This window comes from Rhinatrema bivittatum, chromosome 3 (genome assembly GCF_901001135.1).
Source record: "Rhinatrema bivittatum chromosome 3, aRhiBiv1.1, whole genome shotgun sequence".
Classification (NCBI taxonomy): Eukaryota; Metazoa; Chordata; class Amphibia; order Gymnophiona; family Rhinatrematidae; genus Rhinatrema; species Rhinatrema bivittatum.
In genome coordinates, this window is record NC_042617.1 from 79,964,643 (window position 1) to 79,983,348 (window position 18,706).

The following is an 18,706-nucleotide window of genomic DNA, read 5'->3' on the forward strand; positions in this document are numbered from 1 at the left end:
TTATTGTTTGGGTACTTGCCAGGTACTTATGACTTGGTTGGCCACTATTGGTCACAGGATACTGGACTTGATGGACCCTTGGTCTGATCCAGTATGGCATATTTTATGTTCTTAAGTTCATATTGGTCTTAATCACAGTTTAACTCTCATGCTCTTGATCTCCTCTTCCTCTTGAATCCCATGATGTAGGGGATTCTCTCAGGAACATGCAGCTCTCAATGTTCCTCCTCAGGTAGGAAGGGGCAATAGAACGCTTCCTCCTAGCTCCTATATCACTGGTAAACAAAGTTTTTTTTTCCTTCAGGCTTTTTGGAGTTCCAAATAGATTTTTTTTTGCTGATCCACAGATATTACTTCGAAATTTGTACATCACATATTGTTTTTGAGAAACGGCTAATTTGGTGTTACAATAATTGTGAAATTTTAAAACATAATCTTGCGTACATATATTTTCTTCCTGGACAGTAGTTTTTATGATTTTTAAAATTCATGTCATTTTTTTGATGGCCATAAGCAATGTAACATGTAACAGAGTCTAACTTTTTTTTAAAATACACCAAGAAACTCTGCCTAATCATGCCAGAACTTGATCGGGCAAGCCCCAGCTTGGCTGCAAGATTCTAACTTGTTTCCATGATGACACAGCTTTATATAAGCAGCAGCAGTGAGTAGTCTCCTGTGCAACATCTGTGTGAATGAGCAAATCGTACACTAAAACTGTTGCGTTTAAAGCTTGTGGATTTAATCTCATATACTTTATGAAATGTCGCGCCAATATCGTAATAGCTGTGACACGATTTGTTACATCTGTGGTAAGTTTACTCTGAAAGTACAGAAAAGGAGTATGACTGCACTCATTAAGAAGACATACGAGTTATACTTCAGGTGCAAAATTGGTGACCAGGACAGAGCATGGGCTCCTCATATATGTTGTGCATCTTGCTCCAGTAGTCTGCGAGCTTGGCGGAAAGGTATGTGACCATCCATGCCATTTGCCATCCCAATGATATGGAGGGAACAGAAAGATCACATAACTGACTGTTACTTCTGCATGACGAATGTGTCAGGATACTTAAAGAACAGGAAGTTTATTGAGTACCCTAACCTTGCATTGGCAATGAGACCAGTACTGCATGATGACAGATCTTCCTGTTCCAAAACCGCCAGAGGTGTGGACACTTGATGATGAAGATGAAGAGGTAGGCGATGATGGCGAGCCATCACAGATGGAAGCTGTGGCTGATCCTGACTTTGTGCCATCAGCATCCAGCGATCCTCATTTAATATCTCAGTCAGAGCTGAATGATCTGGTCTGAGATTTGGCTTTATCAAAGAGTCAGGCAGAGCTGCTTGGGTCAAGGATGCAAGGATGGAATCTTTTTTCATCTGATATGAAAATGTCAGTATTTCGCAGCCGTCATGATTTAACAAAATATTTCAACCAAGTAGACAGTCTGACTTTTTGCTGTGACATCGATGGATTGTTTTGTGCTCTCAGATGTGACCACGAATCAACAGAATGGCGACTGTTTATTGATTCATCAATCTTAAGTTTGAAGGCTGTTTTGATGCAGAACGGCAATATCTACCTATCAATACCTATCAGACATGCCATTCATATGAAAGAAACATATGAGAACGTGCAGCTACTGCTGAGCCACAATGAGTACTCGAGGTACAACTGGAATTTGTGTGGTGATCTCAAGGTAGCTGCAATTCTACTGGCTCTGCAGCTTGGTTACACCAAGTATTGTTGCTTCCTTTATGAGTGGGACAGTCAAGCATTACATCAGAAAAGTCTGGCCTCTCCGCAAGAAGTTGGTTCCAGGGCAGATGAATGTTGCGCACGACCCATTGGTGGATCCAAGTAAGATATTTCTTCCACCTTTGCACAACAAACTTGGGCTGATGAAAAACTCCATTAAGACAATGAACAAACAAAGCCTTTGGTTATTTGCTATGGTTTGGCAAATATTTCCACGCATAAGTGATGCCAAGATAAAAGAAGATGTTTTTGTTGGCCCACAAATCCAAGTTGTGATGAAGGACAGCCACTTTGATGATCTTCTGCAAGGTACAGAACGTGTTGCATGGACAGCCTTCAAGAATGTAATTTGTAACTTTCTAGGCAACTATAAGGCAGCAAACTATGTTGAACTGGTTGAAAATCTGCTTCAGGCATACAAATTGATGAAGTGCAACATATCATTGAAGATAGATTTTCTTCATTCCCACTTGGACTTCTTCCCAGATGACCTTGGTGCTCTGAGTGACGAACATGTTGAAAGGTTTCATCAAGACATTGTCAAAATGGAGAAACAGTATCAAGGCAAGTGGAACCCCTCCATGCTGTGTGACTATTGTTGGACTCTCATCTGCGAAGCATCGGACAGTGATTACAAACAAAAATTTGTGGCAAAACATTTTTAGTTTTGTTTTCTGATGCCAACATTGCCATTATAGTTTATGCCGCTACAGACATGTAACAATGCTTAATGTATATCGCAAATGGTACATTAAGCATTGTTTTCTGGCAAATGTTTTCTGGCAAATGGTACGTGATACAGACATAATAAAAGCATATTTGTGTTCAGCTTGTTAAAATCTACTTGTTTCACCGAAGGTTGTGGAGGAAACAAAATGTTCCCAGAAATTTGTTTACCAGTGTAACCAAAAATCTTTTCCCAAAACTTATTCCAACCTTTAATCAGGTCACCACCATTTCTCTGGTTCCCGTACAAGATTACAAAGGGGCAGATCTTCATATGCCCTATCGCAAGGCAACACCCAGGGGTCTCTCAAGGCTTCCTTTCATGTAAAAGTCCAAAAACACAAAAATAACCCAGAGGTAAGCCCAACCAGCCAGTTATTAGACTGGTAGTACAGCCTCCCCACCTTGCTCAGGATCCCCAGGGAGGACTTGCCTGGATCCTCTAAGCAGACCATAATTCTAATTAAGAAAATGCGTCTGCACTGTCACCTAACTCTGAATTCAAAAGCAATGCCTCCATATTCTGAATAAAGAGCTGTTTAAATAACATCAAGGGGGTGGCCATCCTAGCACTCTGAAAGGGAGAGGCTGTACATGAATGGTACCTCCCTCACAATTGCTAACCTATACTGCATTAGCTAAAAGAGTTTTCTCAAGGCCTTAATGGTAATGAGCACAGAGGGCCATTATCTCTTCCAAACCTGCATACCAATGGATTCATTTCTTTCTCTCTTTCTTTGTTTCTTTATTTTTTTTAATGTATATTCTGCCAATCCATATATCTCAGTGAATTCCAAAATAACACACATAGGCAAAAATAACAATACAATCTATATAAATCAATCAGTACAAATATATTAAAAAATGCATTAAAAAATGTCTTAAAGAATATTGCAAAGAAGTGAGGTTCTTACTGAATTACACTATGTAACTGCTAACTAATCACCTAACTGAATGCTAATGAAAGCATTATGGGTTTTTAATAGCTTTCTGAAACAAAGCAAATTCTTCTCAGTTCCTATCACGTCAAATAGCTTATTTCATAAGAAAAGTGTGACTACACTGAATATTCTCTTCCAGTGTTCAGCAAGCTGTAAGAATGTGGCAGGGAGTAAATGAAGCAAATTTCCCGAGGAAGAGCTTACAGAGTGGTTTGGTTTATATGATTGAATGGAGGAAGAAATACACAGTGGAGCAAGATCATACTTATTTTTGAACACTAAGCAAAATACCTCAAATTGTATATGCCAACTTACTGGAAGACAATTAAGTTTTACAAGTGAGGGGATAATGTGATCCCATGAAGAAACATCAGTTACTAAGCGAGCAACAAAATTTTGAACTTGCGGTAAAGATTTAAGAGAGAAAAGTGGGAGACCTAAATAGAGTGCGTTACAATAGTCCAGAGGAGATAGGACAAGGGCTTGGGTAATTAAACAAAAGTCTGCTGTATGCAGATACAGCTTAACAAAGCATAACATCCACATTTTGTTATAAGATGAGTGAATTATAGACTTGATTTGTGGCAACATTGACAGTGATGAATCGATATGAATACCTAAATTATGTACTTGCTTAAGAATAGGGATAAGCTGACCTTCAAAAGAAAAGGTGGATGGCAAATCTGACATTCTTGAGTGGCTTAAGAAGATAATTTGTCTTCTTAAGATTCAAGGTCAGCTTGTTCTTGGTGAGCCATTTTTTTACTTTGGTCAGGCAGTTGTTGAGCTTCTTAAAGGTCAACTGCAACGTTTCACTAAGAGTCACAAGGAATTGTATGTCTTCTACATACATGCTGAACACCACACCTAGGCTCCTAAGAATTGAGCAAAGTGGAGTGAAATATATATTAAATAGAGTTGCGGATAGAGAAGAATCTTGGGCATAACAGTGGTGAGCGGATGGAGATAAGATGTATAATTTCCAATAATGGACATGATCCAAAGAAGGGAGGGTCCCACAAAGCAGACCGGAAGATGGTCTGTCAAAGTCAGAAGGCAAAACAGGAGAAAGACAGACCAGTCACCTTAGTTTAGAAATATTTATTTGCACGTATTTTCAAATAAAAGTCACCCATCTCTGGCCCTAAGACACAGCACTTTGCAGGAAGCTCTGGCAGAAGTGTTTGGGCCCCTTTGCGAAACTCAGCCAGAGTAGGGCGACTTTTATTTGAAAATACATGCAAATAAAGATTTCTAAGCTAAGGTAACTTGTTTGTCTTGCTTCTGTTTTGCCTTTTGTATTCTTCAATAACTACATGGAATGAATGAGAGGAGAGGTATTAAGTGAACCAAGCAAGAATAACTGTAGACAATACCATATACTCTAAGTGCCCCAAAAGAATAGAGTAGTCAATGGTGTCAACAGCTGCGGAGATATCCAAGAAAACAGCAAAGTACTTAGTGTCTGTGTCAAACCCTTCTGAATAATTTTAAAATAGGATAATAGAAGGGTTTCTGTGTTTTGGCAATGGCAAAATTCAAATTGAAATTCATCTAGGAAGTTTTGCTCAGTAATGTGACCTTGCAATCAATTGTGGACTATTTTTGCTAAGATCTTTGAAATTGATGGCAAAATTGAAATCGGGTGAATGTTATTTACATTGTAGGGGCTCAAATTTGGATTTTTTAAGCAAAGGCCAAATTGTTGCAGTTTTCAAGGCCTCTTCTAAAGATTGTTTATTATTCTAGCAATAAAACCACTTACATCAGAGCGTAGCACTTTAATTAGAGCTGTGGAACAAGTGCTGAACACAAAGTAGCAATCTTTCTGTGCATTCAAAATGGAAGATACCTCCAGAGAAGTGGTGTGAGAAAAAGTGTTCCAAGGATGCTTGGCTAAACCTGAGGCATAGGTTGCCATATTTATGCCAACATTAGCGGGCATGGATGAAATTAACAAGGATTTGTTCTTTAAGAAAGACAAGGCAACCTCCTCCAAGATTCACGGTTAGCTACAAGCTGCATTATGACAGTATTATTAATGAGAGAGTGTATGATATTAAAAAGTTCAAGTGGTTGTGAGGCATGGTGATCCTAGTGAAGCACCAACTCTTTTTCATGCTGTCAATGGCTTCCCTATGGGCAGCCATTTTATCCTGGTAGCTTTCAGGACACTTTCATCCTTCCTTTTTCATGAACGATACACTACCTTCCATGGTGTTTTATTTTAGTATGTAGTTCCACAGAACACCATGGAGCATGATTAGACCTTTTCAAATCTAACAAAACAATAGGGGCCAAAGTGTCCAGAAAAGAATGTAATGATGATTGACATCTGTTAACTAAACGTATTACATCAGGATTATAAGGCAGAGAGAAATTGGGTGTCTACTGCTCACAAAGTGTATCCAAACTAACTAGTGGCTACCTAAGTACCCTGACAGATTTCAGTGTTTTATGGAATATCATCTTGGGCTATATTAACATACAACTTACTAAATAATGGTCAAATCAAGGCACATCATAGGAATCACAATTAAGTACTTTGTTGGATAACCAATTTGATGGAACAAGTATTAAATCTAAAGTGTGTTCATGCAGATCTGTCGGTCTGTCTACAAGCTGTGACCAGCCAAGAAGTCATTAAGTCGCTGCTAATGGTAGAGAGGAGCTAAAAACTCCTAACACAAGAGAGTTTTTTAAATTAGCCTTTGTGGCAAGCAATCAATTAATGCAACGAGACAGCGAGACAGGTAGTTAAGTTACCAGGGGGGCAATAAGAACTCCAATTTAGAGAAAAGAAAGGTCAAGTGTCTCAGAGAGATATCTTTATTGGAGGCCATGGATAGTTGAAGAGGTGACTTGGCAATAATCAAAAAAGAATCACCTCTCTTCTTTCCAAGATGGGGCTCAGAGTATACTTCATATATAGAAAAGTGAAACTGATTTAATAAAACGATGTCTGATGGCAAAAGCCAGGACTCTATGATTTATTTATTTATTTATTAAAGGCTTTTATATACCAACTTTCTTGATACACATCAAATCAACTCGGTTTACATCGAACTAAGCAGTAACTATAACCAACCAATCAACAAGAGACAATTTGAAGGAGTATAAAGTTACCTTATAACAAGGATGCCTTAACTGGGAGTAGGAAATAAGAAAGGGAGAACGAAGATAGAGTACAATATACAAGAGACTATGGGAGGGAGGCAAGGAGCCATCCTCATGATAACTTATAAGCGTGATTTAGCGTTTATTTATTTACATAATTGTTGGAACAATTCTAAGTCAGGCTGTTGGACTAGTGGCGGGGAAGGCTCGGCAGAACAGCCATGTCTTTAGTTTCTTTTTAAAAGTTAGTAGACAAGTTTCCTGCCTGAGGTCCGGAGGCATGGCGTTCCAGATGGAGGGACCTGTGATAGAGAATGTCCGGGCTCTGATGTTTGAGTGATGCACAACTTTGATAGGAGGAACATGTAAGGATCCCTTGTAGGCATCCCTTAAAGGTCTAGCCGTCGAGTGCAGTTTGAGGGGGTTAGCAGATCAAGAGGGGTCTGATGGTGAATATATTTGTGGATAATTGTGAGTGATTTATGGAGAATCCTGAAGTTTACTGGGAGCCAGTGAAGATCTTTTAGAATGGGAGAGATATGCGCTCTCCGATTGGTATTCGTCAAAATTCTCGCCGTTGCATTTTGGAGCAACTGGAGGGCTTTTATAGTAGAAGCCGGGAGACCTTGCAAAATGGAATTGCAGTAGTCGATCTTGGAAAACAGAATGGCTTGGAGGACAGATCTGAAATCATAATGGAATAGGAGCGGTTTGAGTTTTTTAAGTACTTGTAACTTGTAGAAGCACTCCTTTGTAGTGTCACATGCTGTCTCACACAAACACAGAGGCTCTCACATGCTGTCTCTGCAAACATTCAGGTCCTCACTCTCACACACAATCTCTCAACTCATCTCATACATGCACACGCGCACACACACACACACACACACACTCTCTACAGACCCTCAGCCTCTCTCTCACCTCTGGGCCTCCTCTTTGCGGGTCGCCGCAGGATGGGCTCTGCAGTGGCCCTGATCTTCTCAGGCCGCAGCGGCCCTGCTACTGGGCCTCTTCCTCTTCTCGGGCCGCTGATCCTCTTCTGCACATGCTGATGCTCCTCCTCCTTCCTGCCCACGCGGCTCCGGCAATGTTTATTTCCGGGGCCGCACAGGTAGGAAGAAGGAGGAGCATCAGCGCGTATAAACGCAATCTTTTTCTTTGGGCCGTGGTGACGTAAGCCTCACCACGGCCCTGCCGATCTGCCTGTTGCAGCGCCACATGAGCCTCCCTGCACCCAGGGGCATTGGCTCTCCTTGGGATCCACTGCTCGCGGCACCCCAGGCCCAGGCCTAGTGCTTCCACCGGCCCTGCCCGCAGGTTTCTCTTCGGGCCGCAGCGCCAGCAGACCCTCTTCTTGTCTTTGGCTGGGAAGTTTAAAAAAAAACAATCACGTGACGGGAGCGACCGGCCCACCGGGGGAAGCCCGATCCCTCGATAGGCCAATCTGCCCCTGGGTCTTGAGGACCTAGCTGTCGACTGGGCAAACCAGTGGACAAACTGGTGAAACTGGCCATGGCCTGAATGTGTGCCTGTTATAAAATTCCCTTACTTGCATGTCTCAAAGCTATTTCTCTGCTGTGCATGCACACTCTTAAAATTAGATGAACACATACATCAGTGGTTCTCAACCTTGTCCTGGGGCCCCCCACCAGCCAGTCGGCTTTTCTTGATATCCACAATGAATATGCATGAGAGAAAATTTGCATACACTGCCTCCATAACATGCAAATTTTCTCTCATGCATATTCATTGTGGATATCCTGAAAACCCGACTGGCTGGGGGGGTCCCCAGGACAGGGTTGAGAACCACTGACATACATACATCTGGCTTATTTTATAACATGTGCATGTATTCGCACACACAATATAAAATGTCAGTGTATCTGGCCGCCCACTTTAAAGTTTCCATCTTAGAGAAGAATCATGTCAGTCCTTGAATCATTTCTTTTTTTTTTCAATTTAAGATTTTTATTAGAAACATCATAAACAGAAATATGTAACATTATTGAGTACAAATGTAAAGTACAATAAACACTGAACAAAAATGAGTTTCTATGGTGTTATTATGTTAAACCCCATACCCCCCTCCCTCTATCCTGCAGAAACCATTTAACGTAACCTCCAGTAGCAAATATACCCTCAACAGGTCTGAAATATAAAGTTGCCTACCATACCCTAGGCACGTTTAGAAAGAGCGCCTACCAGTAGTCATTCTTTGAGTAGGGACGCTCGCCATAGGTGGTAGGGCTGCCAAACTTTCTGAAAAGAGGACATTCTATGTTGTTTGTGAGCAGTTATCTTGCACATATGGTAAACCTTATCCACTCTCGCTTTAATAGCCGCCAGTGGTGGTGTCTCTTGTCCCTTCCAGAGGCGCGCTATTTCACACCTGGTAGCCGAGACCACGAACTGAACAAACCGAGAGTGATATCCATCCCTGGACTCAAGGTCCCCATTAAGAAGGGCCTGCTGCGGTGTGAGTCCTTGAATCATTTCTGTAGCAGAAATGATTCAAGGACTGACGGTGTAATCATCTGGTAGTTTTTGGCCCCTGAGGAAGCGCAACAGAAACACAAGCCGTGTCGGGCCATAACCAGTTTGACATCGGGAGCTGTACCTGTCCTGCTATACTAGTTTTCTAACTGCACTGCCTGGACATTACAAACGTAATATTGTTAAGAACTCTAAAAAATTCCTGCAGAGTAACCAATGATTATAACTATCGGGTGACTCACTTATGTACCACCTTCGTGAAAATGGCAAGTAGGGCCGAGCAAAGAGAGCCCGCCATTAATTAATATGAGGTTATCTCTGCAAGCGAAAATATAAAACTACATAGGAACAGCTAGTTTACATCGGTTTTTGGATATATGATGCTGTTTTGAATTCATTGTATTTTCGTACATCATACATATATACAGTTTTGTGTGTATCACTAATTTTCTGTTAGCCTAGATCTAGCACTCAACATTCTTTTTATTTTGACTTCAAAATGTTGTATTGAATCAATTAAACAACAAAACAGCCCCTAGATATAGTAATACAGATATGCATACAACCAGGAACAGAGCTATCTGAATACAATAAGGAAAAAGCAAAGGATTGCAACAGTTACACTGATGCTGAGTGACAGATTATTTAAACTATAAAATGAAGTAGGAGTGCCCACATTAATCTATGACTTGGTGACTACCCAGAGGTAGCCATTTTATATTTGGAGGAAAGAAAACCCCAGAAAATATTTCACTAAAAAGACATATATAAAACAGTATTGTCCTTCCAATGATTTAGAATTAACTTTATTGCTACAACAAGCAAGAAATCAAATCATTTCCTCTCCAACACTGACAACTCAGAACATATAAACTACAGATTTTAAAATGATAATACAATATGAAAGATTGCTTGTAGACAGAGAATGCCACAGATTCCTTCCCATCTCCCTAATCCCCCATAAGTTAGAAAAATATAGCAGATGAAAAAATGTATGTATTTCTATAGCACAGGACCAACATTTATTTTCTCTACTATTTGTTACTTTAACAACCGTAACTGGGGTCAAAGTGTCTCTCTATGTGCTACAAAAAACAAAGATTGAGTAATAGAAGCTGAAAACAAAACTCTTAGGAGTTGGATTTACACACAGGGAGGTTAACTTTCAAAGCTCCATGCGCTTGCCAATATATGCAAGTGTATGGGTGCATGCAAAGTTGCTACAGTATTTTATAACCTACGTGCAAATGATATGTGCAACCATGTTCGTGTATGTAAAAATTGTACACTGTGCAGGTTCAGACTTATGCAGATAAGTGGCGACACTTCTCCAGATAACTTCCAATTTATCAAGCTAAGTAGCGGCAAAACCGACCATATTTTAAAAATCACCCAGATATGCACGTAAATCCCGTTGTATGCATATGTCAAAAGTTTCCAAAAAGGGGCAGGATGTGGGTGGGGCATGGGCAGTTTGGGGCCTGGCCAAGAAATGTGTGTGTAATTTTACTTCTGTTACAAAATAAAAGGATCGAGCCAATTCTGAGGGGTATAAAAGATCTGAGATAACTGGGGGGAGTGTAGGCTATCTAGCTGTTAACTGGGTGAATTTGTGGATGAACTTGTAAACTGGAAATGGCCTGGGTGTGTGACCTTTTCAAAATCCCCTGGCTGATGCAGTGGAAGCAGAAAGTGTACACCCATGCACCCACTTAAAATTAGTCACACGTGTGCATGGCCAGGCTATTTTATAAAATGCGTGCACATACGCATGCAAATTATAAAACGGCAGTGTCCATGGGCGAGGGCCGACTCACATAGGCCAATGTGTGCCCGTGTGTTGGTTTGAAAGTTACCAGTTTAATGTCCTCTGCATAAAATCTTGCTTCTAATAGAACTGTTATTTAAAAAATGTATAGCCCACACACAATTGATAGCATTTGCAGCAGGGAATGCAAAGCAAACATTCATAATAATGAAAACATATGAACTCCCCCCCACCTCACCAAGATTAACGTACTAATACAAAACTTCATCTGCATAATATAATGCTGCCTGAGGATGCCTCAACAAGTCCTGAGTGCTGATTACTGGTTACTGACTGCATCTTTAAGGGTCCAGTTCCAAAGAATGCTAAATAATTAAAAGGTGAATTTTAAAAGCCAGACATACACCAAAATAGGGCGTGCATGTAGCACATGCAAGGGTCCACCCAATTTTATAAGCCGCCTACATGTGCTCATAAATCTCGATGTGTAAATATCTTGCATTAGGAAAAAAAGGGATGAAATGTGGGTGCGGCAGGGTGTGGGCATGGGCAGGGCCAAGAGATGTACGTGCAAATATCTAAGCGCCTGGGCATATACCCAGATATATTTCAGCATAAAGTTACTTCTACTAAGGAGGAGGTGTAAGGCTCAATAAAAATACCTCCAGGCATCCATGAAGTGTTTGAGAGTCTGGGTTAGCTGGTGGGAGTGCAGGCTAAAGAACCAGGGGGGTTCAGAGGACCTAGTTCTAGACTGGGCAAACTGGTGGATGAACTGGTGAAACTGGACATTGCATGGATGTGCGCCTGTTATAACATTCCCTCACTTGCATGGCTCAAAGCTGACATTATTAAGTGGCTGTGAGCACACACTTGTAAAACTAGGAGCACACATACATGTGCCAGGGCTATTTTATAATATACTGGCTTATGAAAACATAGAATATAAAATTGCCACGTAGCTGGCCGCATGTCCACAATCATATGAACAGGTGCACCCGTTTGAAAGTTACCGGCCCTAGTTTTAAGCACTTTTTGAAGGACCTTATCAAGGTTATATAATCTGCCTGCAACAGAGAGGCTCATTCAAGAGTTTCAATGAGATGGGCCAATTGGGGAGACAATACTTCTGGTAAGCCTTGCTGGGCAGATCTCAAAGAATGTATCAGATTGTAAATAAGTACAATAGATTTAATTAGTGAACCAGCCCATTCACTCATTAAGGAGTTATATTTGTGTAGGGAGACCCCAAAACAGACTCCAGGATGGTACACACTTTGACAGTAACTTTTAAATAGCCACAAGGGCGTACTTGTGTACACATTTGCCGGCTTATGCCCAGGGTCATGGCCATTTTATAACTTACGCGCGTATATACGCACATGGTATAAAATATGCTGAAAGTGTGCACAGGTGCGCGCAATTGTAAGTAGGCATGTGCATATGTGTGTGCAAAAGCCACTTCTACCACGCAAGTGGGGGATTTTAGTAGACACGCACGCCGGCGCAAATACCAGTTTTCCCAGTTCATTCCCAGTTCGAGTAGGCAAGGGATAGAACTTCCAAATCCCACTAGTTTAATAGAATCCCTTTTGCACTGTTAACCCCGACCTTTAAAACCCTGCTCACCTTACTATTTTTTTGTTTTCTGACTCATACGCCATCCATAGCAGAACTAAAGTTACACAGTAGGGGATCCCAGTATGCACTTGTGCACGTAAGAATGTACGCACTAGTTTCATTGTGAAATCCAGGAATGCCTATACCCTGACCAGACCATGCCAATGACCTACCCCTTTTTCAGGAAAATGTATTTATGTGCGCAGCAGCAAATACGTGTTCGCAGGTGCCTTTTGAAGTCTGTGTGGCATGAGCCAGCCTGACTTATGCAGGTATCTCTCAGTTTTGACGCATGCCAGGCTTTTAAAATTCACCTTTTTGTGAATCTGGTAACAAAAAAAGAGGCTCTGGTTGGAGAAGAACCCCTTGTGACTATGTTACCCCTGATTTGAAAAATGTTTTATAGATCTGTTCTACTACTGAAAGACCACTGGATGGTATTATATATAAGTGAGCATGGTCTTTTAGTGTGATTTATGGGGACATTTGATTTTGTACATTTTCTTTTTGGTTAACCATGGTATAGCAGAAGCTTGAAAAGTGGGAACGTTTGGCAGGTTTCTCCCCTTTTGCTTCCAACCTTACCAGTACAGGGATAGGTAAGAGGGATCTCCAGTATGTGACTGGCTTGAGTAGCCAGCCCGTGGGCTGGTAGGGCCAGGGAACATCCCAGTTGGGAGTGGGGCCATGCAGGGGTTCTTCCCTTCAAGGGGGGAGGCCCACGGCTCCCAAGGAATTAACCAGGAGATGAAGGAGAGGCATAACCAGGAGGCAAAAGATCATTCCTCCCTCTGAGGAAGTGGGATAGGAATTCAGGAGTGGGGTGAATCCCAAAAGAGGAGCTCTCCAGAGAATCGAAGTGCAGTGGTCCAGGGAACCTTCACTGGAAGGAAGGTGGTGTAGAAATTGGAAGGGAGGTCGAAGACTACAGGAGTGTGAATAATCCATGCAACAGGAAGCTGGATTTGGTCATCAATGGATGTAAATTTTGAGATAGGTATGCTAAATAGCAAAACCCTGTCCTTAACAGGGTTGGAAATGTGGTAAGAAGAATGTGAGAGAGTAGACTGTCCATGTTCTTAAGTAAGTTGTGATGTTTTGTGATTCTGGCTGATTGAAAGCCCATGAACTTCTGATGTATTTTGTTATCTAAAATGTAACCTGCTTTACAACCATGTATGTAGTTGCTGGCTGGTGCTCCCAGGAAAAATAAGATTAATTATTTGGAAGTTTGAAACTCGGTGTCTGCCATGCTTATTTAGCCAGAGCTGGGGAGGAGTCTGTGATTAGATTTCATGGAGGGGAGTTGAAGGGTGTCCTCCCTATCCAGTCAAAGAAGACAATGGAGTCATAGTGTACACTATTCCCACTGTTGCTATTGAGGTCTAATTCCCCATCTGCATGACCATTTTAAGAACCCACCAAACAAATTTGGAGGGGATGATCCTTAAACAATAGGGAAAACCCTTCCATGATTTTATGTACCCTCTCAGGGGATTTCATTTGTAAATTTTTGCAACTGTAATAGTAATATGTATTTATTTATTTGTCAAATTATTTATTTTGATTTTTATATTCCGCTTTTTGGCACTTCAAAGCAGATTACATTCAGGTACTGTAGGTATTTATGTAATCCCCTGCATAATTCCACACTAATCTTCAAGCACCTCCCTCCAGCTTCAGACTTCTGAGAGGCAACTCTGATAGCCAACAATTTTTTAAAAAAGAACTGCTGTTCCACATTAGTTTTCTAATGCAGGAGAAAAAGCTTTAACTACATAATCCATAGCTGACCATTTTAGTGTTTCCTTATATTACCAATTTTTTTCTAGAAAAAAAGATTACAGCAGCCCACAAATTGTTAAGGTATAGGAACACTTCCTTCCCTTTAATAGGATTATTAAAGCCCTGTACATTCAGGAACAAAAACTTTATATTAAACCCATGATATTAGAAATTATATATTCTCCTTCTCAATTGTATACCCCAGATGCCATAATGAAGAACTCTTGCACTCTCCATAAAGAAAAGAACATCAAACCCAATCTGTCATATCTATAAAGGAAATTCTGCAGACCCAACTAACCAACACATACCATATATGCCACATCGAGAAACCATATATTCTCTGTGATTCCCCACATGCAAAAACAAACAAGTAATAGAATCCCATGCTGTTTAAACAATTCTCCATGTCCACTCTAAAACATCATTCCCTGGTATTATATAATAAGTCGCAGTAATCAGTAATAGAAAAATGCCTAGCATAACCATCCTGTAATAGGCTCACATTAAGCAATATGCTAAGTTACCAAAACAGCTTATTAGTCATAATTATTCATCCAAACCCCATAGGATCTATTGGATGTAATTATGTACACAATACTATTGAAAAGAAAAGAAAACACATTACCACCATTTCCATATAATAAGAAAAGCAATGATAAATCCACTCAAACCATTAGTGTTCCATACTGCAGGCACTCCAATGAAAATGTCCACACATGCAAGCAACAACCAACACACACTCAATCCCACACGGACACCATAGACTACACAATAAAAAAGAGAAAAAATAAATGTTATCCTGGTTCTAAAGGTCAGATGATGTTATCAAAGGTCCAAACAGACCCAGACAGCTCTAAAGCCTTCTGCTATAGTACCCGTGACAATGTCAGCCATTTATCCTCCATTGCTAGTTCCGATTGCTCTTCAATTAAAGCTTGTAGTGCTGCTGGATCTTCAAAATTTCTAGTCACATTATTCATTGTCACTTTCATTCTAGCAAGATAAAAGAGTCTATGATGAACATTTATATTCTTCAGTTGGCCCAGGAGTACCAAAAGCTGCTTCCAGTGTTGCACCATTGCCTTGTTAAAGTCAGGGAAGGATATGAATTGCTCTTCCCTCATGATACAGTGGTGCTTTCAAGCAAGCCTTTCGCAAAATATCTAGCACTATCTCTTTCTATCTTAAATGGACGATCACATTTCAAATCCAGAACCTTAATTAATAACAATTGTAAAATGACCACTGGGTCACTACCTTCAGCTTGCTCAGTGAAACCCCAATAAAGAATGTTATTCCACTAACTTCTACTTTTTAAGTCCCCAGATTCTTTTCAAGAAACCTGTTTAACCTACTGTTGAAGTTTAGAATTCAGCATTGTTTTCTGTTCCTTCACTGTCAATTTTTCTTTCACTACAGAAATTTCAGTCTTAAATTCTGCCAAATCCAATTGAATTTCAGATGTTTTCTGAGTTTTCTTTGATTAAATCTTTAACCTGCAGAAGCTCATTCATAATTGCATGCAGCAATATCCTAACTAGATGCTACTTCAGCTGGGGATGGGGGTCCTGTTTTGCTCTTTTCACTCCTTGCTGCAACATTGAAATTAACTCCCCTTAGCATATTTACATTTTGCCATACTCCTCAGTATACCTGGAACAAGGTGAGTCAAAAAACAGGATGATTAAGAGGAAGAAATATTATGGTATTAATGAAAAGCTGGTTTCTTAAGTAGCCATCTTGCATGATGTTCACTAGTGCCCCATCATCATTCTTGTTCAACTTATGATCTACTGTAGCAGTAAATGAGAGAGAAACAAGTATCTTCCCACAAATGAATGTCCGGGTATATCTATGGCAGAGGGGAGTCAAAGACACTCCATGCCAGACGTTTCAATACATGATTGAAAAACTCATGCAACAAAAGGGATTTGGCTTCACTGATGACCAGGGATATAGAAATAAACAGGAGAGAAACATTATCCATCTAAAAAGAAATTGAGGTCCTCGATACTCAGTTTATTTTATCCACTGACAAGAATTTTAAAAAGATGAGGGTGGTTATGGCTAGAAGGAGAACCATAGTTTGTTTGCTTCCCTCGACAAGGGAATAACATCAGAAGCCTACAGACCACTGATCTACGTGAGTCAAGAAAGGGAAGAGCAAAATCTCAATGAAATTGTCATAAAAAGACAGAAAGAAAGTAAGAAAGTTACAAATATTACATATTATTCTGTAAATATGCTTCTAGGACTAGGTCATTTTTTAGCTCACTCTATTTTTCTTTTTTAAATATATGATTTTACTTTTAATTGTGAAACTGTTCCAAAGCAAATTACCCAATTTTTGAGAAATTTTAATTTTAAATTGCAAAATTTGGATCTACTCATCTCCAATGCGAAATATGATAAGGAAGTAACCTCACCAGGCTGAAATCTTTTCAGCAAGGTAAGGGTAAGTAGAAATATTGAGAAATAGCATTTTATACGAAGAATAGCAGAAATACCTGCAATATGAGGAACAGATATGGCAATGTAAGCTACCATAGAGACAGGAATGGAATTGATATTTGTACTGGTTGAATCTACAGACCTCTAGGAATAAGAAAAGAACTGGATCACACTTTTGCAGAAGTTATCTACTAATAACAACTTAAAACTTCAATATGGCTGAGGTTGAATGGGTTTTCCTGATTACAGCTACAGCTAGGAAATCCTCATTTTCTTTCAGGGTTGAGTGTTTCTCAGATAACTATTAACAAAAGGCAAACAAAAAAAGATTGTATTGGACCTGGAACTCATAAATGGAACAACACTGCTGATTTTGTGACAAATGGCCACCTAGAGTCCACTAATTGTCTTACAGTTTGGTGTATCATAAAATCAGTGGCAAAGTTGAACCACATGAAGATGAAGGTCCTTGAATTCAAGGGTACTAAGTTAAGGAAAGTGTCATATTGGACCCCTATTTTGGGAAGCATGGGGGTGATCTGGATGGCATAGAGTGGGCAAAAGTAAAAGAAGTCATTGTAGAGGCAAAAAAACCTTTAAACTAGGGAAATAAGCAAAACCAAAAGGAAAAATCTGCAGTGAATTGTAACTCCTCTCCCCATGGGATATAATGAATTTAGGGGGAGAGGTCAAAAAGATCTCCAGACAGGTCTTCAATGTCCTATACCTTTACTTTTCTCATATATGTCTTGCAAGAACCCCTGGAGACACCGGGGTACATTCATGGGTGGAGGGGAGGATTAACTTCTTGGGCCCCTATTGCAATCATGGACACAGTCATTAAATTTTCACTCACCCTAATCTTCCTTATCACTATTCACCCATAGGGAAGTACATCCTCTGAGGATTCAGGTAGCAAATAACCATGGAGTCTAAGAATGGTGTTCAAAGAAAATGTACTTAAAATTTGAAAATAAAAATCCAGACTGGTATGGAAAAATTAGGAAACAATTTCAAAAAAGTCATAACAAAAAAGCAATAGTCTCTGTGCCCATGGCAAATCCCCTAGTTGTTCTTCTCCCAGCTGAACCAGTGTCCAGCTCTAGAACACCTTGCCCTTGGATGGTAAGATAACTTGTCTCAAGTTCCAGCATGAAACAAGGGCTGAAAAGATGGCAATCCCTTTGTTCAAAAAACAGATCTTCCAACATAGATAACAGCAACTGTCTCTATCCAAATCTTAAAAAGTCTCAAAATAACTCCACAATCACCAACCTTTGCTGTAGACTAGTCACAAAGGTAAAATATCTAGAACCCAATACTTCAAGGTACCAGGGTTTGCCCTTTTACCAGGTAACTTGTTCAAAATCCAAAAAACTTCAACATCTTCCAAAACTTCAGTCTCTCAGAATCTCCAACTCTCCTTGATCAATCCTTAGGGAAGAAAGTCCCAACTCACATACTCAGGGAAAATCTATAATCCTGAGCTTTTGCCCACAAAAACATAGAGATATAGCAGGGGGGGACCCCCAAAATGCAAAATCTCTTTGATGAATCTGGAAAAATATTAGTGACAGACAAAGCTGGGTCAGAAAATTAACTAGTAAAGTAAGAGATTACAGAAGGAGGCCAGATACATATCTGGAAAGGTAAATAAAAGATGGATGGGTGCAAACAGAGGAGAAGCAAGGAACAGAGCAAGGAATAAACGTTTTGCCTACATTAACACATTTCAGTTCTACTTTTTATATCTTATTCATTGGGTTCTACTCCCCCTTTTTACAGTACTTTTTAGAGGCATGGAGGTGCTGACATTTCAATACTTTTATCTGAGTTAACATTTAGGGCCAGATTTTCAAAGTCCTCAGGGAGGATGAGTGCGATAGGTAGCCTACAAGCTCACTTTCAAAAGGAATCTCCCAACAGAGATTCTCTTTAAAAATCTCTTGCCTAGGAGCTTCTAGAGAAGGGATGGCAAACTCCAGTCCTCGAGGGCCACAAACAGGCCAGGTTTTCAGGATAACCACAATGAATATG

The 18,706-nt window shown here is 40.1% G+C and overlaps 1 protein-coding gene across 4 annotated transcripts in view; it reads right to left on the reverse strand.

Moving 5' to 3' along the window:
• NRXN1 (neurexin 1) overlaps window positions 1-18,706 on the reverse strand; it is a 2,509,029-nt gene that overhangs the window by 353,499 nt on the left and 2,136,824 nt on the right. The gene's annotated exons all lie outside the window — the stretch shown is intronic.